Source organism: Patella vulgata, chromosome 4 (genome assembly GCF_932274485.2).
Source record: "Patella vulgata chromosome 4, xgPatVulg1.2, whole genome shotgun sequence".
Taxonomy (NCBI): domain Eukaryota; kingdom Metazoa; phylum Mollusca; class Gastropoda; family Patellidae; genus Patella; species Patella vulgata.
In genome coordinates, this window is record NC_065882.2 from 87024114 (window position 1) to 87048021 (window position 23908).

The 23908-nt window shown below is 39.6% G+C and overlaps 1 long non-coding RNA gene across 2 annotated transcripts; it reads left to right on the forward strand.

Annotated features, from left to right (window-relative positions):
• The first annotated feature begins 1470 nt into the window (after nt 1–1470).
• LOC126819416 (uncharacterized) lies at nt 1471–12809 on the forward strand. Of its 2 annotated transcripts, none has more exons than XR_008787770.1 (3): nt 1471–1665; nt 4801–4929; nt 12230–12809. It is a non-coding gene; the product is annotated as an uncharacterized LOC126819416 (long non-coding RNA). The 2 variants fall into 2 exon arrangements; XR_008787769.1 differs by lacking the exon at nt 1471–1665 and adding an exon at nt 2960–3045.
• Nucleotides 12810–23908: the final 11099 nt, after the last annotated feature.

The following is a 23908-nucleotide window of genomic DNA, read 5'->3' on the forward strand; positions in this document are numbered from 1 at the left end:
ATTGGAATCACGTGATTTTTCGCATTTTATTAGTGTGTCGTTCAAAATTTGGCTCCACACTGGAGAATGACTAAGTTAGAACAGAACTCTGTTTCACGAAATTTTTACTCCAAATTTTAGTAGATACTTCAATTTTGATTGGCCAAGCACTAAAATCAATCTGATATCATCCAATCAAATTACTAAAATTTGGATTTTATCTTATTTAAACATACATTATGCAAGAGCTAAATCTGTCTATTGCAGGTCTTTCTTTAGGCCTGAAATGTTATCTAAATTATTAATTAGACATTAATTAACCTATCCAGACATAATCAACTCTAGATGGCATCGCTAGACTGCGATCTGTAGTGCATTATGAGCCGATTTACTGCATAATTTTCCTTCACGATTTAACGATTAAATGGATAATCGAGACTATGCTGTTTATCGTACTGACTTTAGTAATGATGAACGAGGCTAGGCGGAAATTTCATTCGCTTAGTTCTGGGTTCATAGTTGATCAATTTGAATGAAATTTTCAGCAAATTGCCTTTACGTTATCTAGTTTTTAACTATTATAATGAGAACTGCCAACTCGTTATCGAATCTCCCATAATGTATCTTTAAAATTTCGTGAAACAGATCCCTCGGCCACTAAAAATTCCTAACTGGTAACATTTGATTATAAGCTAGGTAAGATTTATAACAATCTGATTAAATACATCTATAATCAATATTTAAAACACGATAACTAATATACACACCTGTTATCTCACCTGCTATACTATATAACATCTGTAAATAACACAGGTAAGAAACAGGTGATTTAACTCTTCTCTCTATTATTGGTTATTGGTGATCAGACATTTCTATTGAATAAAAGATATCAGCTGTGTGTATTTATATTTCTAAATAAGCTGATGACATCAACTCATTATATCGGTTATCGTAATCCATGATTGATAACATAAACTCTATCTTTATCAAGAGAGAGAGAGAGAGAGAGAGAGAGGGGGTTAAAGAGAGGGGGTGAGAGATGGGTTTAAGAGAGAGAGAGAGAGGTTTAAGAGAGAGGGGAAAGATGGGGTTTAAGGGAGGGTAGGGGGGGGGGGGGGGGCAACTATCCTGACTTATTGACAGCGGGCATGTTGTGTGCTTTGAGGGTATGACGATAATTCTGCCCTAACAATTATTTCCATTTTCAATTGTGAAAGGATCCATGAACATGTTGTTAATGTTTCACACACGTTCTCGACTAGACATTTTCCCCCAGGTTCAGTTCATCCTGTATCACATACAAATGAAAGTAGCTAAGTCTCTAACTCAGTATCATCCAAAGCCTTAAATCAACATTGATGTTGTCATCTTACCGGCAAATGGTGGGCTTCTGATATGCAATATTTAAGACAAAATAAACATTTGGCATTGGTACTCGAATCCTGTACCTCTAATGCGTTTCAACGCCATTTATAACAAGGGACTCGAAGAACGAGGCCAGACAAATTCCACACAAGTCATGTTAAGCGGTGACGTCTTATTCTTATCTAGAGAGCATGCTGAATCAATACTATCGATGTAGACTGGAATAACCAGATGCTAGCGATAGCCATTCGATTGAGATTTCTGGCGTATTTCGCCAAAACAACTAATTTGAAATTAGAGTAAAAACAGAAACGATTGAAGGTAAATCAGTTTATATACATTCATATTACATTATTGTATGCGTTGCGAACCATTTGTGTCAATTTCTAGGTCCCAGATATTAGCGATTTAGCTCCTTTAAACATGTTTGTGAAGCCTAAAGCAAAATGAAGCCTTCTTCTATAGGAGACGCGTGTTAATTTACCTGTAATTGTTATTCCAAGTTTTTAGTTTGAATTCAATAATTCGCTTGAAGAATAACAAACTAATCCAGCACGATTGTAAATATATATAGCATGTCATGTAGTAATCACATATGGGCTCATTTCGTGATCATATCATTATCATTTTAACTAATTTTCTTTCATTCAGCTAATAAGGCCAAAAAATTAAAAAAATAATAAATAAATAGATAAATAAAATAAAAAAATATCCGTTTTTACGATTAATTGGCCACAACACAAAACTTGGAGTCTACGATCTTTGTCACGCGGTGTCATTTTATTGTTTATAATTATTTCCTGGTATTTCTGGTTTAATTACTCTCTCTCTCTCTCTCTCTCTCTCTCTCTCTCTCCCCGCCATTATTTCCTGACTGAGTAAATTTCTTCTGTATTCTGTTATTCGGGGTCATAATGAATAAATATTATGGGGGTGGGGGCGGAGGACCCGGTGAAAACCCACGAGGTTAGGCAGGCGACCTTACTCCTTGTCACGTACAACCGGGTAATCGAAGCCATCCCAGTTCACTCAATGACAGACCTTATGATACAACGCGCACATACTAACCATTCGGCGATCCAACCCCACCTCACCTTAAAGAGAGAGAGGGAGAGAGGGGGGGGGGGGGGTGAATCGAAATCACGCTAGTTGACCCAATGACAGACCCTATGATACAACGCGCACGTGCTAACCATTGTGCCATCCAACCCCCACGTTAACACGTGTTCCCGCGGCCATGCAACCCCCACGTTAACACGTGTTCCCGCGGCCATCCAACCCCCGAGTTAACACGTGTTCCAGAAGATCAGAAATTCACATTGTAGTGGTCTAAGATCTAAATAAAGCTAGGTTTAATGCCATTGTTGTATTTAATTTACAAGCCGGAAATAATCTACATTTTATTAGACATTAGACTAATGATAAAAAAATGGAAATGTATTTCTATAACATTTGTTTTTTATGCACGTGTTTATTTTATTGTGATGTGGCCTGTGGACTAAGAATAGTTTTTTAAAGTGGCTAATTAGATGGTTAGAATAAACAAAACAAACTATATAACAATTATTATAGAACATATTGTATAACAATTATTATAGATGGTGTTTAGGAGAGAGAGAGAGAGAGAGAGAGAGAGAGAGAGAGACGTAAGATTTAAATATTTGTCAAGATCATTCGGCCGTACGTCATGTTCAGGATTATGTAAGATATTTAATATATCAGACCACAATATTTACATATCTATTTATAATATCTATAAGATGTTATTTCATCAGACCATCATGTTTACATATCAAAAGATGAATTAAATTCCTACAATAAAATAATCCGCTTTTATTCAACTATCAATGAAGTACGGTATACATCTAATGGTAAGGGATATTTAAATAAACATATAATATACCTAACCTGTCTTTAATTATAGGGTTATTCTAAAAATATATTTATATACACTGTTAAACATACAATGACTGGAATGGGGTTTAACGTCCTGGGTTGTTTTTACGATGTAATGCGTATAATAAAAAATAAATATTATTATTATTATTCCAACTGGGCTAATGAAGACGGGCATACATGTACACCATACAGTGTGATATGAGGATCATTTTACCCAGGCGTGGGCCGAGAAAGTTCATTGGGAATTTCCGGTGTGGTTTCTCCTTCCTTGTCAGTGGTGCAGGACGGAGGGCCTGGCAAGAACAAATGTCTAGTCCTTCGGATGAGACGAAAAACCGAGGACCCGTGTATGCATTGGAATGCACGTAAAAGATCCCTTGGCAGTTGGAATTCGATATAAGAGTAGATGATAGTGCCGCTGCCCGGGCAAAATTTCCCTCATAGCACACTGTATGGCGTATGCCCGTCTTCATTAGCCCAGCATAGGAGCAGAACAGTAGGACGTTAAACCCCATTTCATTTAATTCATTCATTTGTTAGTCAACTGGCGTGGTTTCGATTCCCCGGTTTTACATGACAAGGAGTAGGGTCGCCTGTCCAACCTCGTGGATTTTCTCCGGGTCCTCCGGTTTCCTCCCACTGCTAAAGACCCCTACGTGCAAGCGAATTATGTAAATAAAATTAAACCATATGTTAGTCCCGAAATGACCTAGTTTGTGTCGAGTGGACGTTAAACCCCATTTCTCTCTCTCTCTCCCAATAGTGAATTACCATACCACTTTTTATTTATTTATTGTAAAAGATGAAATAATAGATAAACTATACCGTACATATATTTTTTATATATAATTTACAATGTCATGTGATTTATATACAGTACGACCTTGACTTAGTTTTTTAGAATATCATATTGTAAATGTTCTGTTGACGTGAACGAGATAAATACACTTATGAAACCTCTTACATCAACACAGAAAACCTCTCAACAAAAATAATTCACTGGCTTACTCGATGAACAGTAAAATAATGCGTTTATCATGGAAAAGCCCTTGAAAAAAAAAAAAATTACCAGATGACCTTCGGTGGCTATATATAATCCATTATCTTAAAATGAGATAAAGTACTCTGATTATGGCAAAATATAATGATGAATTGGGTTAATCTAGGGGTTTTCAGGCAGGTTGGTCTCCAATGTATGTCGTTAAAGAGAGAGAGAGATGGAGAGAGGGAGGGAGGGAGAGAGAGAGAGAGAGAGAGAGAGAGAGAGAGGGGGGGGGATAACGTCCACTCGATGACTCGACACAAAGGACTAACACATGGTTCATTTTCATTTCAATAATTCGCTTGCGCGTACGGGCCTTTAGCAGTGGACCCCGGAGAAAACCTACGAGGTTGGGCAGGCGACCATACTCCTTGTCACGTACAACCGGGGAATCGAAACCACGTCAACTGACTCAATGACAGGCCTTATGATACAGCGCGCATGTGCTAACCATTCGGCCATCCAACCCCCAAAACAATTATAAAAGTTGGTTTACGTAAAGTAACTAATTTCAGGTGAGTTTACTTCCAAAACCAATTCAGAGGTTGAACAGGCGACCTTATTCCTTGTGACGTACACGCGGGAAATCGAAACCACGCCACTTGACTCAATCAATGAAGGCCTTATGATCCATCGTGCACGCGGTAAGTGATTCAGTCACCTAACTCACCATATGTCGTTAAATTACCGTTTTCTTTACTAATTTCTGTTTCGTTTTTGGAATAAATATAGATTTTCAAGAAAGTATTTATCAGGTGTTTTTTCCAATAAAAGTATTGGTATATATGGAAAGTATAGACGCCCAATCGTACACGAAAAATACTGGATTACCCGAAAAACACCCATGGGGCAAGCACTGGGCAAAAATGTCAGGGGTGTAAACGTATAATAGTCTCTGCAATTAAACGGCGGAGATTTTTTTTATGAGAAATTATCCAACAAGATATAAATATATGAGCAGACGGATGTTCGCCATAGGACAATATATCTCACATCATAAACAATCATAGTTTAATACATAAATCGTGATATTTGACGATTTTATCTCGAACATCTTTTACTAGTGACATAGCTGTTTTCAAAATATGTTTCTGTTGTTTTGTTTTTCACTGCGATAATTTTCACATCATTTATTTCAGTTTATAAATTGTAAACAGGAAATTTTTACGTGTGTTCTTGGTTATTTAAAAACACAAAGCAACGTATGACCTAGAACCTATATTCATATTATTTTCACGTTTAAACTATAATGGATTTATTTTTAAATTGAGAGACCAGGTCATTTCGGGTCTAACATTTGGTTCAATTTTATTTCAATAATTCGCTTGCACGCTGGGGTCTTTTAGCAGTGGGAGGAAACCGGAGGACCCGGAGAAACCCCACGATGTTGGACAGGCAACCCTACTCCTTGTCATGTACAACCGAGGAAATCGACACCCCGCCAGTTGACTCAATGACAGACCTTATGATACAGTATGCAGGCGCTAACCATTCGGCCATCCCCACCCCTCTTTTTTAAATTGAAGGAACAACAATCCTGAATGTTTACATTTACTTAAACACTGTTTATTAGACGGTGGAGACATTTTATTCGTGGAACTCACATATAGCTGTGGAGTCGCGGTGTCTCAGTGAGTAGGACACTGACTCGTTAACCTGGAAGAACTCATATATAGCTGTGGAGTCGCGGTGTCTCAGTGAGTAGGACACTGACTCGTTAACCTGGAAGAACTCATATATAGCTATGGAGTCGCGGTGGCTCAGTGAGTAGGACAGTGGCTCGTTAACCTGGAAGAACTCACATATAGCTGTGGAGTCGCGGTGTCTCAGTGAGTAGGACAGTGGCTCGTTAACCTGGAAGAACTCACATATAGGTGTGGAGTCGCGGTGGCTCAGTGAGTAGGACAGTGGCTCGTTAACCTGGAAGAACTCATATATAGCTGTGGAGTCGCGGTGGCTCAGTGAGTAACCTGGAGGTCCCGTGTTCGATCTCTGTGTTGACTGAGAAAGTTCACCAGGATTTTCCAGCATAGCCCCCCCTTTTCAGTTGTGCAGGAAAGGTGATCTGGCAAGGGACAACGTGTAGTTGTTCGGATGGGACGAAAAGCCGAATCATGCACATAAAACAACCCTTGACAGTTGGAATTCGATATAAGAGTAGGTCATAGTACCGCTGTCTGGGCAAAATTTCTCTCATAGCACACTGCATGAAGTATGCACCACGTCTTCAGTAGCCCAGTCGGTGCAGAACAGTAGGACGTTAAACCCCATTTCATTTTATTTGTGTAGGGGGTTGGGTGGCTGAACGGTTGTATGTGACAAGGAGTAGGTTTGCTCCGGGTCCTCCAGTTTCTCCCCACTGCTAAAGACCTCTATGCGGAAGCGAATTATTGAAATAAAATTGAACCATATGTTGGTCCCAAAATGACCTAGTTGGTGTCGAGTGGACGTTAATCTCTCTCCCTCTCTCTCCCTCCCCCCCTCTCTCTCTCTCTCTCTCTCTCTCTCTCATTTTATTTGTATAGCTTATAAAAGCTGTATAGATTTATTGGCATTGTTTGTCCGTGAGCACGAGACGCTTAGTCACTCTACATATTGTATATATTGTATGAAATAAGAACACGAGGAAGTCATTCGTCATTATCGATTTAAAATATTAATGTAGAAATATTAAAAATCTTACGAACATTTTCAATCTGATTAAAACACAGATCCCTATTTTTTTTTAATGAAATACAGTTGTAGTTTTGGCCAGGGGTTGAAAGCTCTGGAGTTACGGATCTTTATCTTTAACGGAGAGAAAGTCAGTTGTTGGAAGTCCCGTTAACTTTAACATGTCGTTAACTCGCCGTTATATTTCACGGAGGTGTTGGGCTCCGTTATCTGTTTTACGATGGCATTAGTCGACTGTCAGTCAAAGTATACCCATAGCAAAAAGTCATAGATTACCAGAGTAATTTTCTATAGAACATTCTAGTTGGGCGATGGAGGGGAGGGGCTATTCCATTTTCTATAGGATGAAATTCTATAGTATTATACAGAATTCGGGCGGTCTGTAGAATACTGTAGAAAATAATGGCCCCAAACAGTCTACAGTGAAAATCCCATAATTTTCCAACAGATTTATGCTAAAATATAAACTATTCTATATTTTTTTTATATTATAGTATTCTATAGGATTTTATAATGTTTTCTGTAGTAAAATCTACTGTTATATTTTTGTCTTTAATCAAGTTTTGTGAACAGAAGTTGTTTTACATGCACATTAATTTATAAATTTAAAAATCAGCCAATGAACAAACAGTCTTCTCTTGGATTAACATTAATGAATCAGTCGGTTAGCTAACGGATAATGGAATTGACTTTCTAGCAACAGAAATTTAACGGACCGTTAACAAACGAGACGTTAGCAATATAACGATCCGTTTGAGTTTAACGGATTGTTAAAATACTTAGTTTTGAGCAACCGGCCGCAGGTTTTGGGTTGTTTTTTTTTTAAATACAATACTATTTTTGCCATTTCTTTCTTCTGTATAGGCAGAACAGAACATACTATCACGGTATCTGATAGTCACGGTATCACAGACTTTGCGAGAAATAACCACAAATATTAAGTCATAATGACTAAAAAAAACAACTCTAAAAACATGTCATTTTTTAAGAAATCTCTAAAGACTGAACTTTTTACAACTGTTTAACGTTAATGACAATAACTATTTTGTTTAGTGTTATTTTATCAGTTCGAACATTTATTCTGTTCCTTCATTCAATGTTTTAAGTGTTTATCGTGTCATGGTTATAATACCATCTTTTAAAGGTTTGTTTATATATCGTTGGATATTCAGCACTGTATAAATAGATTATTATTATTATTATTATTAAGTACAGATGTGTCATAGTATAATATTGTTGTAATGATATGATTATCAAGGTATGACGATCTGATATGATTGTCTTTGTTATGGTAAGAATTCGGTGAGACACGCTGTTAGATATATTAACGTAAACTAGTGTTGTTATCATGGAGGCGGGTCCGTTAAGGGTTGGACAAGGGTATAAAATCCGCTCCAAACATTCTGAATGAAAATTTAACAAAAATCATTGACAGTGAGACTAAATATAAAAATTATCCCTTTTTGTCGAGGGATTCTTAAAGGGGCATTATGTAAGATAAGATAAAGAGCTGGCAGTTCTCACTATAATAGTTAAAAACTACATTAAGTAAAGGAAATATTCTGAAAATTTCAGTCAAATTGATTCACTCTGAACCGAGTATTTAGCGATTGAATTTTACGCCTAGCCTCGATCATAATTACTAAAGTCGGTACGATAAAAAAAACAAAACATAGTTTCGATTATCCATTTTTGGATTTAATCATCAGTAAGCGTTGAGCAGCAGATCGGATTCAAATCCAGTAAAAATCCGACACATAATATGGCATCGAAAGTTGATTAAGGTCTCTTCATGTTAATAAATGTCTAATTAATAATTTATATAACATTTCAGGCCTAAAGAAAGACGTGCAATGGGCAGATTTACCTCTTGCATAATGTATGTTTAGCCACCCCCAAACATTTGTTAGTGGTGGGAGGGTTTAAACCCCCTCCACCCTCCTGGTGATATACACCGTATACCGTTATTTGTGCGACATCATCATCTGTATAACGACCAGACCATCATGGCGGTGCTGTAAATAGAACTGATAATATTTCTGTATCTATCATATTACTGTTATATAGATGGAGAAGGTCGTAATAACCCCCAACGGAACTGGTAAAAAAACAAACAACGCCAACTAATTAGATATATCTTCGTTAATTATAAAGATTGCCTCACGGCTTAAACACTGCTGATGTTTGAAACACTATTTAATCAATCACGTTTATAACAAAGTTTTTTTATAATATGAAACATATATACTCTTTCAAAAATCACTTATCCATCAAATCCCGCGTTTTTCTACTAAGTCAGATTAGTTTCCATGGAAACGCAACGAGAACATTTTAATTAGCAAACAAAAAGAGATGAAGAGAGAGAGAAAGAAATGGGGTTTAACGTCCACTCGACACGAACCAAGTTTTTTGGGACTAACACATGGTTTAATTTTATTTGAATAATTCGCTTGTGCGTAGGGGTCTTTACCAGTGAAAGGCACCGGGCAGGGGTGCGGGGGATTCTGACCCCCCCCCCCCCCCCACGAGATTGGACAGGCGACACTACTCCTTGTTAGATGGAAACCACGCCCTTGACTCAATGACAGATCTTATAGCAAAAGGTAGAACTACTACAATAGGTTGATGTGTGTACAATGTTTCAGGAAGACATCTTGAATAGTGGCTGCAATCTGCATCACGCCGGAAAAACTCTGATCTCAGGAAACTTTAACGATCAATGAAACTGTAACGGATCGTTATATTGCTAACGTCTCGTTTGTTAACGGTCCGTTAAATTTATGTTGCTAGAAAGTCAATTCCATTATCCGTTAGCTAACCGACTGATTCATTAATGTTAATCCAAGAGAAGACTGTTTGTTCATTGGCTGAATTTTAAATTTTTAAATTCAATGTACATGTATAACAACTTCATAGAAATTAGTATTAACAAGAAACTGAATCCATGAGACAACTAACTGTCCAGTCTGTTCACAAAACTTGATTAAAGACAAAAAGATAACTGTAAAATTTACAACAGAAAACACTATATAAAAAACTATAGAATACTTTATTTTTTTCTGTTAGAAATTTAAGCATAAATCTGTAGGAAAAATTATTGGATTTGCACAACAGAAACTGTAGACTATTTGGGACCATTATTTTCTACAGGCGCCCCAAATTCTGTAGAATACTATAGAATTTCACCCTAAAGAAAATGGAACATACCTTTATCATTTTGTACCACATGTGGTATGGCAGTATATTAGACTCAAAATTCTAACATGCTATCGTCTAATTTCTAACTTCTATTCATGTAATTTCTAACTTTTATTCATGTAATTTCTAAATTAAGACAATGTATAATCCAACTTCTTTTCATGTTGAGTGTAAATTTTAATTCTGTTTCATCTTATTTCTGTTATTTAGATGGAAATGCCTTCTTCATTGAGGCCTTACCTGTTATGCCTGAAAGTCAAACAAATTTAGAATTTTGATACTTCTACTTAGCAACCATCATTATGACGTCGTTTGGTGTCGCCACCGTGTGATCGAGACCATTATGTTGATACCAACGACTCGCGCTTCGTCAGGTTGAATGGTTTGTCTTAATATAGAAATTACATGAATAGAAGTTAGAAATTAGACAATAGCATGTTAGAATTTTGAGTCTAATATACTGCCATACACGTGAGCCACAGGGTGAGCAACGTGGCTATGAAGTAAAGACAATCTGAATCTGACAATCGCGTGAACACCGCACTACAACCGAACTATTTTTTTTTCTATTTGAGAGGGGGAACAGAAATTCATGTGTGGGAAGTGCGGCGCACAAAGCAAATCGCTTATCCCCTACGCCGATCTAACGAACTTATACACAGAACCACGGTGGCTAAGTGGGTAAGACGCTGGCTCGCTAGCTTGGAGGTCGGGTGTTCGATCCCTGCATTGGCCGAGAAAGTTCGTCGGGATTTTTCGACGTGGTTTCCCCTTGTTAGTGGTACAGGACGGAGAGTCTGACAAGGACAGCTGTCTAGTCATTCGGATGACACGAAAAACCGAGGTCCCCTGTATACATTGCCGTGTACGTAAAAGATCCCTTGGCAGTTGGAATTCGATATAAGAGTAGGCCACAGTGCCGCTTCCCGGGTAAAATTTCACTCGTAGCTCACTGTATGGTGTGTGTCCGTTTTTATTAGCCCAGTCGGAGCAGAACAGTAGGACATTAAACCCCATTTCATTCATTTACACCATCAACCGGTACATTTGAATTAAGCTAGATTTGCACCGAGATCATAACGTCAACGACAGACCCACCCTACCTGAAGATAAAAGAAAAAAGCTAGCTACCATATAAGTTTTGACGTTAGTTTCGTACAAGTGTCCTGATGAAGGTGTGAATCTGTTAAAATATAACTGAATATGACAGACATAAGATTGATGAATGAGATATGAAGTAATGGTTGCTAACGGCAACACCATCATCACATCCTTGTGTCACAGATTATAACATGGGTGGAGATAAAAATTGTCAATTGAGAACTCTTTTTAAAAAATTTGATTTTAAATTGTCAAAAATTCTTATCAATCATTTTTTGGGGCCTTTTTTTGTGATCTGTTAAAGTACGGTGGGCGTTGTTATGACGAATAATTAGAAATGAAATGAAATGGGGTTTAACGTCCTACTGTTCTGCTCCGACTAGGCTAATGACGACGGGCATACGTCATACAGTGTTCGATGAGGGACAATTTGTCGGACAGCGGCGTTACGGCCTACTATTACATCGAATTCCAAATCCATATGCCAAGGGTTCTTTTACGTGCACGCCAATGTGTAAACGAAAACTCGATTTTTCGTCCAACCCGAACGACTAGACAGCTGTCCTTGTCACTTGATTCAACGGCAGACCTTGTGGTCTAAAGCGCCCCCTTGTCAGTTACAAGAGGGAGACTAGACTAGATTTCGGGACTAACATATATGGTTTAATTTTATTTCAATAATTCGCTTGCGCGTAGGGGTCTTTAGCAGTGGGAGGAAACCGGAGGACCCGGAGAAAACCTACGAGGTTGCACAGGCAACCATACTGCTTGTCACGTACAACCGGGGATTCGAAACCACGCCAGTTGACTCAATGACAGGCGTTATGATGCAGCGCGTACGTGCTAACCATTCGGCCATCCAACCCCCTCTTGTCAGTTACAATGAATGACAGTTTAAATAATTCATTATTCAACACACACCTACAATAAATTATTTTTTATATCTTATAAATATTTTAATTTATTTTTCAGGACGTAGAAGTTATCGTCATAGCAAGGAAATGGGGTTTAGTGTTCTACTTGTCTGCACCTATTTACTGGGTTTGACAGGTTCTTAAACATACATTATACAAGAGCTAAATCTGCCTATTGCAGGTCTTTATTTAGGCCTGAAATGTTATCTAAATTATTAATTAGACATTTATTAACATGAAAAGACCTTAATCAACTCTCGATGCCATCCTATGTGTCGGATTTTCACTGGATTTGAATCCAGTAATGTTGATCGAGGCTAGACCTAACATTGAATAGCTAATATCTCGGTTCAGAGTGGAGCAATTTGACTGAAATATTCAGCATATCCCCTTTACATTATCTAGCTTTTAACTATTATAGTGAGAACTGGCAACTCTTTACATTATCTAGTTTTTAACTATTATAGTGAGAACTGGCAACTCTTTATCTAGCTTTTATCTATTATAGTGAGAACTGGCAACTCTTTATCTAATCTCTCATAATGTATCTTTACATTATCTAGCTTTTAACTATTATAGTGAGAACTGGCAACTCTTTATCTAATCTCCAATAATGTATCTTTAATAAAGGCTATGTTTACTGTTAACAGTGCCGGGTTTAGATCATGAAAGACCCTAGGCTATTTTAGTTATGATACCCCCTTCCAATCCGCCAGCCTCACGACTAGAAGAAGATGAAGGTGTGTTTTAAATACAATTGAACAAAAGCCGTGAATGATGGCGGATGTTTCAGACTATAACACGCGTGTATAACAGGTGCATGACAAAATCAGTTTTTGTTTTACATTTTATTAAGCAAAGCCAAGGATGACGACGGATAGCGCGTGTGTAAGAAAGACTTATGAAAGGGCGGAGCTGCTGAGATCTTGAGGCGTTAGTCTTTTAGGTCTTCGAATCCGGAACTGACGGAGGGGTGGCCGAAAAGCGCACACGCGCAATGAAGTACTTATTAACAGCAGCTATATGACCATAGAACTGTACTAGAATATATGATCTAAGCTATGATGGCTGTTCTCTTTACGACAAAAAACTATCAGTCAATATGGGTCCGGGGGGGGGGGGGGGGCTCTCACTAACGAGAAGGTTTCATACACCGAGAACATTCCCCACGATTTTTAACTCGGGGTTCTCCATGTCAGCCGTGTAGGGCCTGGTATGGAACAACGTCAAGGCATCAAGCCAACCAACACCTGCAGTGGACCATTCGTTACGCTTTCCCAGGATGGTACGACTGGGTACAATTCACCGGGGGGGACCGTGCACGTGACATCAAGCAACACCTGTTGTTATTTGACCTGTTCTATAATCGAAGATAAGACTTTGATCTTTGATCCTGGCACCGGTATCACGTGATATCACTCGGGTTCAGAGAGAATTTAACCATCTGGCTATCAAGGACTAAGGTCACTCCGTAAATCTACAAGGTCATTCCTTCTAAATTCAGCACCGTGTAAGCCTAGACAGATTGGCCTGTTATTTAAAACAAGACGACAGTTGCAAGTTATAAAAATTATGACTGTGTTTTATCAATAATTTTAAAAACCTTAAACAGGACAAACAAATAACAGTCGCGATCTGTTTTTTTTTCATTCGTTTTTTTTTCTCTTTTTTTTTCGATTATAATTTGCGTTTTATATATTTACCGGTGAAGACGAAACGAAATGGGTTTTACCGGGGGGGGGGGGGGGTAAATAAGACAGGGATACGCCGTTGCCCCGGACGCACAGTGGCGTTTCAAAGGTTCTTTTGTTTTCACGCCAACCGGGTGGTTCTATGACCGAATGGTTAGTTTGTGCGCGTTGTATCATAAGGTCGGTCATTGAGTCAGTTGGCGTGGTTTCGATTCCCCGGTAGGGTGGTCTGTCCAACCTCGTTGGTTTTCTCCGGGTCCTCCGGTTTCCCCCCACTGTTAAATACCCCTTCGTGCAGCGAATTATTGAAATAAAATTGAACTAGATGTTAGTCCCGAAATGACCTAGCTTGTGTCGAGTGGACGTCAAACCCCATCTCTCTCTGCACGCCAATCAGTACACGGACAAACCAAGTCCTTACGTTCCATCCGATCGATTAGACAGCTTACCTTTCCGATTGGTTTGTGACAAGATGACGTATAATATATATTAGCAATACCAGAAGCTCTAACCCATACCACTCGACACAAACTAGGTCATTTCGGGACCAACACATGGTTCAATTTAACAATGGGAAGAAATCGGAGGACCCGGAGAAAACACACGAGGTTGGACAGCCGACCCTACCGGAAAATCGAAACCACGCCAGTTGACTCAATGACAGACCTTATGATACAGCGCGCACGTGCTAACCTTTCAGTCATCCAATCCCCCGAAGCTCTAATAGATCTGGGAGGCTTCAAGTACTTTACGGTCCGGCCGTCCCTCAACAAAAACATTATATGACAAAATATAAAAGGTAACTAAAATGAATAATAAATAAACCACATTCGTTGGAAATAAATCTAATTTAGGTTTGTTTTGTAGAAGACGTGTGATTAAAGTCTACAGTCACCTAAACCAGGTGTATTTGTTCTCTCGTTATCTTTTCTAAGATTATCTAATATGTAAATTATCTTTTAAAGTGACTGACAAGATAACTTACACCAACTAGCAAATGGGGTTTAACGTCCACTGTTCTGTTCTATCTGTGCTAATGAAGGGGGGATTTTGCCCGGACAGCGGCGAGGGCAGCGGAGAGAGAGAGAGAGAGAGAGAGAGAGGTTTAACGTTAACGTCCAATCTACCCAAACTTGGTCATTTCGGGACTAACACATAATTCAATTTTATTTCAATAATTCGCTTGCGCGTAGGGGTCTTTAGCAGTGGTAGAAATTCGGGGGACCAGGAGAAAACCCACGAGGTTTGGCAGGCGACCCTACTCCTTGTCACGTACAACCGGGCAATCGAATCCACGCCAGATGACCCAATGACAGGCCTTATGATACAACGCGACGTGCTACCCCCCCCCCCCCGCACGGCCTAATGTTATACTGAATTGAAACTACCCAGGGTTCTTTTACGTGCATGCCAATATGTATACGGGACCTCAATTTTATGTTCCCATCCGAACGACTAACACTATGATAAGATCATTTGCAGAAAATATAAGATCAATATAAGAAAAGATAGCCAGATTTTGGTGAATGTAGGCTTATGTCATTTTTAAAATTGAGAAAAAATAAAATTCGACGTTTAAAACAAGTTGACTGTCCTACAGTTAAAAACACCCGCAGTAAACAATGACATATCATTAATAACCCACGTATTATTTCCTTTTAAATATCGTACGATTTTATTATCAGTCATATATCTCGTTCTGTTCAAATATTATCATACTGTATAATGATCTTTTTAATTTTTTTTATCAGGACGTCATTTATCTTAAATCATATCCTTTAAAATAGATCCACTTAAAGGGACATTACGCTTTCAGAAAACAATCATGGATTGGTTAAAGAAGCTAAATCGCTAAAATTCTGGACCTAGAAATTGACACACAAATGGGCCTCAACGCATTTAATATTGTAATGTGAATCTATATAAACTGATTTACATTCAATCGTTTCTGTTTTACTGTAATTTATAATCAGTTATTTTCAGCGAAATACGCCAGATGTCTCAATCGAATGGCAATCTCTAGCGTCTGGTTATTCCAGTCTACACTGATATTTATTGCGCATGCAATGTCGAAGACTTTGGATGATATTGAGTTAGAGACTTAGCTACTTTAAATCGAACCCAAAACTGAAAATATTATTTCTGATCACGTCTGATATCACATCCCTGATGTTTAATGTTTGAAATGAAAATGGGGTTTAACGTCCTACTGCTCTGCACCGACTGGGCTAATGAAGACGGGCATAAGCCATATAGTGTGCTAGGAGGAAAATTTCACCCGGACAGCGGCACTAAAACCCACTCTTAGATATCGAATACCAGCTATCAGGCCGATTTGTATACATGGGACTTCTATTTTTTGTTTCATCCGAACAACTAGCATTTTCCCCATAGTACACTGGAGGTTGTATGTATGTTTTGATTGGCCCAGCTGGCGCAGAAAATTTAGACGTACCATTTCATTTCTTTTGTTATGGTCCCATCTTCTTTTTCCCAGTCGGAGCAGAAAAGTAGGACGTTAAACCCCATTTTATTTCATTTCTCTTTCCATGGCCGCAAATATTTAGGTGAATTGGATGGCCGAATAGTTAGCGCGTGCGCGTTGTATCATGAGGTCTGTCATTGAGTCATCTGGCGTGGTTTCGATTCCCCGGTTGTAAGTGACAAAGAGTAGGGTCGCCTGTCCAACCTCGTGGGTTTTCTCGGGGACCTCCGGTTTCCTCCCACTGCTAAAGACCCCTACGCGCAAGCGAATTACTGAAATAAAATTGAACCATATGTTAGTCCCGAAATGACCTGGTTTGTGTCGAGTGAATGTTACCCCCCTCTCTATCTCTCTCTCTCTCCTCCCTCTCTCTCTCGTAAAAAGTTGTCTCTTTAAGGTGTATGAAGTTGAGTTTTTGATACTAGGTGTTTATCTTACGTCTATTTAACTGTATTTAAATATATCGTTAATCCATGATTCATACCGGATTATCCTCACTACAGCCAGGTAAATCGTGTTCTTCAAGGATTTCATATGATACGCCCCCATTTTTAATAATCTGGTTTGTATGATGATAATCTATGTTCTTTTCAAGCTCACTGTGGATTGATGCGAGTTTTTTTTATGATTTTAATATATACAAGAAATGCGACGGTATGGTGCAAAAGCTCAGAATGTTTTGGAAATGAAATTTGGTTTAACATCGCACTTGTACAGGTTTCTTATATATAAACTGTATCAAAACTCACTCCATCATCAAACTCCCGCGTTCTCCTGCAGATTTGGTTTCCGTGGAAATGAAATGAGAACATTTTAATTAGCCAAAAAAAGAAAAAAAAGAAGAGATATAGAAATGATGTTTATCGTCCACTTGTCACAAACTAGATCATTTCGGGACTAACATATAGTCCAATTTTACTTCAATAATTCGCTTGTGTGTAGGGGTCTTTAGCAAAGGGAGGTGAGACCGGCGGATCCGGAGAAAATGTACGAGGTTGGTCCGGCGATCCTACTTTATGTCGGTATAATCGGGGAATCGAAACCACGCCACCTGACTCAATGACAGAATAGAGAAACGAACAGAAACCTAAGTGGTGATTAGATTTTAGAGAGAAAGAGAGAGAGAGAAATGGGGTCTCACGTCCACTCGACACAAACTAGGTCATTTCGGGACTAACATATGGTTTAATTTTATTCAATAATTCGCTTGCGCGTAGCTGTCTTTAGCAATGGGAGGATATCGGAGGACCCGGAGAAAACCCACGAGTTTGGACAGGCGACCCTACTCCTAGCCACGTACAACCGGGGATTCGAAACCACGCCAGTTGACCCAATGACAGACGTGCTAACCATTCAGCCCCCCCCCCCCATGATTTTAGACCTCGTGTTGCTACAACGATTAGATTCCATAGCAACACGGGGCAAAAACTCCAGCGACTCGACTCCGTAACAACACGGGGCAAAACCTCAAAATTTTAAAAGGCTAAAAAACAATGACAAACCACGTGGCCTTGACATTGCGATATTTGATTTAACGAGAAACATTTGTAAATAGTCACAATGATAAAACGACACTGACGTCATATAAACAGGTATAATTTTATACACAAGAAAACACCTGAAGCTAATTAAGGTCGAACGTACCGCTTTTATTTCTTGTCGAATTCCAACTGTCACAGATTCTTTTACGTACAAGGGATTTCGTGTTTGATTACCACCCGAAAGACTAGACGGTGTTTCTTGATAGGCACTCTTTCCCACACCACGGTTTGGCGCAAAATAGCCTGGTTGGAGCTGACGTGCCATAAAACCACGGACAAGGGAAAACTTACGCTTGAAAATGCTGAGAACGATCTAGCCCATCACCGAAATCAAACATGGGGGCGACTGGTATTTTAAAAGGGTGAAACTTTTGCCCCGGTAGTAATCAAACCGGGGCCTCTCTTAAGGAACTTCAACAAGGTTACAATAGACGAAGGGGGTGGGGGGCTCCACAAGGGGTTAAGGGATAAGAAAATTTTGAAAAACGTCCATCATTTGGTGCATTTTGGCACGTATGTGAGTGGTTGACGAGTTGAATATTTTCAGTAAAATATCACTCCATGTCCTCTTGTAGTTTTGAAATCATTGATCACTGACTATCATCGCTTGATAAAGGATACCACTCCGAAATGTGCATCGCGATATAATCGAGGAACGACCCATCTATATTATATGTAAGATTCTTTTTCTCTCTTTATATTTTTATGTATTTTTATTTTTATATCTTTTAATAGTTTTAAATTGAACAATTGACATTACACAATATACTATACTGTGTAATTAATAAACCTCAAAGTTCAAACGATTTCCCTTTGTTTCATACGTGTTATATTTCTAGTTTCATTCCGTTACGTTACCAGTACATATTGTGAAATCAGTACACGCTTGAGCACGAGCTCTTCTACCAATCTACTCACATACGTCGAATATCTAACATTGTCTCTCTGCTAATTTACTTTTTGTCTCGCATTTTCCATTTCTTAGAACAAATACCACAGTAAACAAATACTGCACAACACTCTATATAGATACATTTTATTCCCCCCCCCCTCTTCTCTTCAATCTCTACTGTATCTCGTCTTTACAGCTTTCGTATCTTGTCCCATTTGCACGTCCACACAAGCAGTTTTTTCCCCCAACCCCACCACTACTGGAACATGGATAGGCCCCGCACCAGACGCCCACTCCTTCCCACACCAACTCAACTACCAATGGAATGGCCACAGCTACGAAGCAGATTCCAACCACCACCAGGCTTCCACCAACCACCACCAGGCTTCCACCAACCACCACCAGGCTTCCACCGACCACCACCAGGATTCCACCAACCACCACCAGGCTTCAACCGACCACCACCAGGATTCCACCAACCACCACCCGGATTCCGCTACCAGCACCAACCAAGTCGACAACCAAACCAACCAAGTCGACAACCAAACCAACCAAGTCGACAACCAAACCAGCGCCAACCAAAACGACAACCAAACCAGCGCCAACCACCCCCAGAAAATGCAGGTGTCGTGAAAGCCTTCTTTCAGGTCCTCCAATGCCTCCACCACTTGACCATTATGGAGAGTCAGGAGAATGGAACACCAACCAGAAGTTTCACTTGGAAGATCCAAGACCTGAATAAGTTCGTGAAGCCGGCCATGAAGACGCCTACCATAGCCACTACCATTGAGACATTGAACTTGAAATGGGCCAAGGACGTCGCCTCATCCCTGTCGACACACTACCGAGCCATGCTAGCGGAGAAACTGGAGTACTTGAAGTCACGTCACTTTTCCAAAGATGCTGTACAAGAGTACTCTAGCCACGCCCTAGCATGGGCCAAGAAGTCCTACGGCAAGCGACTTCAGGATAGTGTGAAGACAGAGTTCCACCGCCTACTGTCCACGGTCTCTAAAACTGTCACACCCCCTCCCCCATCACCCATGCACATAACGCACAACCTTCTCCGGGACACACCAAAACGATACACACCCAACAAGAGAAAATTATCCCCTGGAGAAGGCACTTGCATTAACACTCCCTCGAAGCGTGCAGCTAGATCAACCAGTTCGCCCCGGGCTGTGTCTGGCTCACCTACTTCCTCGGGATCTATATCGCCACTAAACGCGCTTGTCGACTGTCTGTCCCCTAGATCGCCCATCATTCCTAACCCTAGAATCGCCACCAGATCTTCCACCAGATGTAGGCGATCACTCAACCTATCCCTAAAGAGACCTCACAGCTACAAAGGTAAAGACGAGAAGGATTTATGGTTCCTACCACCCGTCATGGCAAAGACCCTGGTTATTGGATCCTCTAACCTGGCTAGGATTGCATCCTTCGTCGGGGACTGGGAGATCCATAGCTACTCTGGAGCCAAGATCAGCCACATCAGACAGATAATCCAGAACTACATGGGTCCTGCACCAGAGGAATTAGTGATACACGTCGGGCTCAACAACAGGGAGGAAAGTGGACCAAGGATACACGAGCAGATGCTAGATCTACTCAAGGTGACCAGAGCAGCTTTCCCAACAACCAAGCTCTTCGCCACACAGATCCCCACTTCTTCCCGACTCCGACAAGAAAATCCGATCGCCTACCAAAACATCACCAGCTACAACCAACTGATCTCCACTGCACCCTCACCAAACGCCACCACATTACCAACCTTCAAGGGCAAAATAGAACTGAAAGGTAACGACGCAATCCACTGGAGCCCAGACACGGCCAGAGAGATCATCAACTGCTGGATGAGGAATTTAAACTAGGATTAGGGAAAAGGAATGAGAAGCCGTCTTTAGGACAGACAGTTGTCAATTTGAGCGACAGACTTCTCAACCCCCTAGAAATGAACATTCTTGATAAAGGCCTTAAATTCATCCCAACCCCCACAATAACATCCATAGACCCCATCACCCAGGCAACCGATCGCTTCCAAAGAACACTTTCGTTGACTTATTTTTTTAGGAACAAACCCGGCTGAGGTAAAAAATTAATCACAGTAAAATCCACATGGAAACCACCTAAAAAGTCATTATCACCAGCCATCCTAAAAACTTTCGACGAAATGAATATAGAAATATCATCCATTCAACCACAGTCACAAAAACCAAATCTCAACCGAGCAACTAAAACGGCATTAAACACCCTTAAAAAGGACAAAAACATAATAATTAAGAAAAGCGACAAAGGCTCGTGTTGTGTCATAATGAATCGTGCAGACTATATCTCAGAGGCAGAAAAACAATTAAGTAATCCTATACATTACACTAAATTAGACCAACCAATCTTTAAGGACACCGCAAATTTAATAAACAACATCTTATATGAATTGCAGGATAAGGAATACATAACAGCAAAACAATATGATTATCTATCTGCTAAATCTGACTGCCGACAAAGACATCTCTATACACTACCAAAAATACATAAAAATCCAGAAACAGAATGGTTTATACCTAATAAAATACCCAAGGGACGCCCAATAATATCAGACTGTGGCAGCGAATCATACAACGTATCACAATATATAGACCATTTCTTATTACCCCTAGCATGCCAACACCCATCCTACCTTAAAGACACTAACGATTTCATTCAGAAAATCAAACAGTTAAGAGTCCCCGAACACACCGTTTTAATATCCATCGACGTACAAAGCATGTACACGAACATTGATAATAACATAGGTATTGAAGCAGTTAGGAAAGCATTTCTTAGGAACCCGCAAGCATCCAGGCCGGACGAAGAAATCCTCAAACTACTCAACATTTGTCTGAGGAGGAATGACTTCGCTTTTAACGACCAAGTATACCTTCAGTCTTCCGGAACTGCGATGGGAAAACGATTTGCCCCGAGTTATGCAAATCTCTTCATGGCGGAGTGGGAAAGGGAAGTTCTGCCACTCTGTCCATTAAAACCAGATTTCTATGGGCGGTTTTTAGATGACGTTTTCATAGTCTGGACCTACACACTAGACGAATTTTGGACGTTTTTCAACATCCTGAACAATCATCATCCATCTATCAAATTAACCGCAAATGTAAGCCATAACAGCATAGATTTCCTTGATACTACCGTTTTTAAAAGTAACAACACCAAAATCACAGGCCAATTGGAAACTAAAGTATTTTTCAAAGAAACCGACACACATCAATTATTGTTCAAAAGCTCCTTTCACCCAAAACATACATTCTCTGGCATCATAAAATCTCAGATTCTCCGTTTTCATAGGATATGTACTCAGAAGACCGACTTTGAGTCAGCATGTACATTGGTATTTAGCAAACTACGGGAAAGGGGATACTCCAAACGCTATCTACGACGTATAAAAAACAACACTCTAGCTGAGCTTGCCGCCAAAGAAACAAATAATATACAATCAGCACATAAAACCAATATTTGTGGCCATCCAAGATGTCAAACATGCAAAATCTTAAACATATCCGACCATTTCCATAACAAAACATCTGGCACAAAATTCCCAATATTAGACCAACTTTCATGCAGTAGTTCAAACATAATTTATCTTATCTCATGCAGAAAATGTGACAAGCAATACGTAGGGGAGACTCAAAATGCACTTAGGGAAAGAATTAACGGTCACCGGTCTGACATAGTCACCAAAAAAGACAAACCTGTCTCAATTCATTTCAACCAACCAAATCATGACATTTCAGATCTCATTGTCACGCCAATAGAAAAGACCAAGAGCGACTTTGAAACTTCAGAAGAAATTAAAACGTTTAGGCTAACAAGAGAAAAATTCTGGATTGACAAATTGAAAACAACAGCCCCCCTAGGTTTGAATATTCATACGGCTAGCGCAATAGCTCCTTTTGTAGTTCCATTTAGCGCAACAGCAGCAAGTGCGTCCAAAATCATCAGAAAACACTATACTGATCTCCAAGAAAATCACCCGAAAATATTCACACAGAAACTTATAATTGCATATTCTAAAAATAAAAATCTGAACGACATCCTAGTGCACAGTAAATTAGATTAAATAAGACCAGTCTCCACCCTGACCCAAAACAAACCATATATCAAATCCTATGCCTAACCGTTAGTAATTAAAATCAATTAGATATAAGAATCCCTAGCCGTAACCCGGTGATGTGGAACAAACACGATTTTTTTATAAAATCCAATCCGTTGTAGGAAACACACTAATGTGGCTCTCTCCCGAGAGCCTCAAATTTATTTTCTTTTCTCTTCAGAAACAACAATACCAGAATACCAGAAGCACCACCCAAGGAAGACCATCAGCGCCACCAACACCAATAAACAGTGAAATCGCCTTTGTATATAAATCTAATGTATTGTATGTATTTTAATAAAACTAGGAAATATCACGAACTAATTTTTCATCATCCTAGGTCAGTGCTTATGTGGAGACTTAACCTCTCCCCCCAAATTCTTAAACCTAACCTACAATCTCGCCAACAATCACGTTCCCTTAACTTATTTACATCTTAGCGACCTTAACACAAATAGCCCCTATCATTGATGCCAGAGGTCGACTCTACTTTGAGGTTGATTGCTCAGTCATATCAACTGACCTGTCAGCTGTCTAGTTGTTCGGAATGAACGAAAAACCGCCGAGGCCCCATTTACACATTGGCGTGCACGTAAAAGATCCCTTGACAGTTAGAATTCGATATAAGAGTAGACCGTAGTGCCGCTGCCCGGGCAAAAGTTTCCCCCCATTGCACACTGTATGTATGGCATATCCCCGTCTTCATTAACCCAGTTCGGAGCAGAACAGTAGGACGTTAAACCTCATTTCATTTGTTTGTAGGTTCCCCCGACCTTTATAAAACTGTAGACCAAACGTCAATAATCTTCTACGTATTGCCCTGTAAATGAAATTTTTGAAAGGTCACGTGATGTATATAATATAGGACACGTCAATAAATATTTCATCATTCAATACAGACAGGGTTGTCAACGTCGACATGTTGTATCACGTGACATGTTGTAAAACGTCGATATCACGTGACAACTATCTAACAACATGTCACAT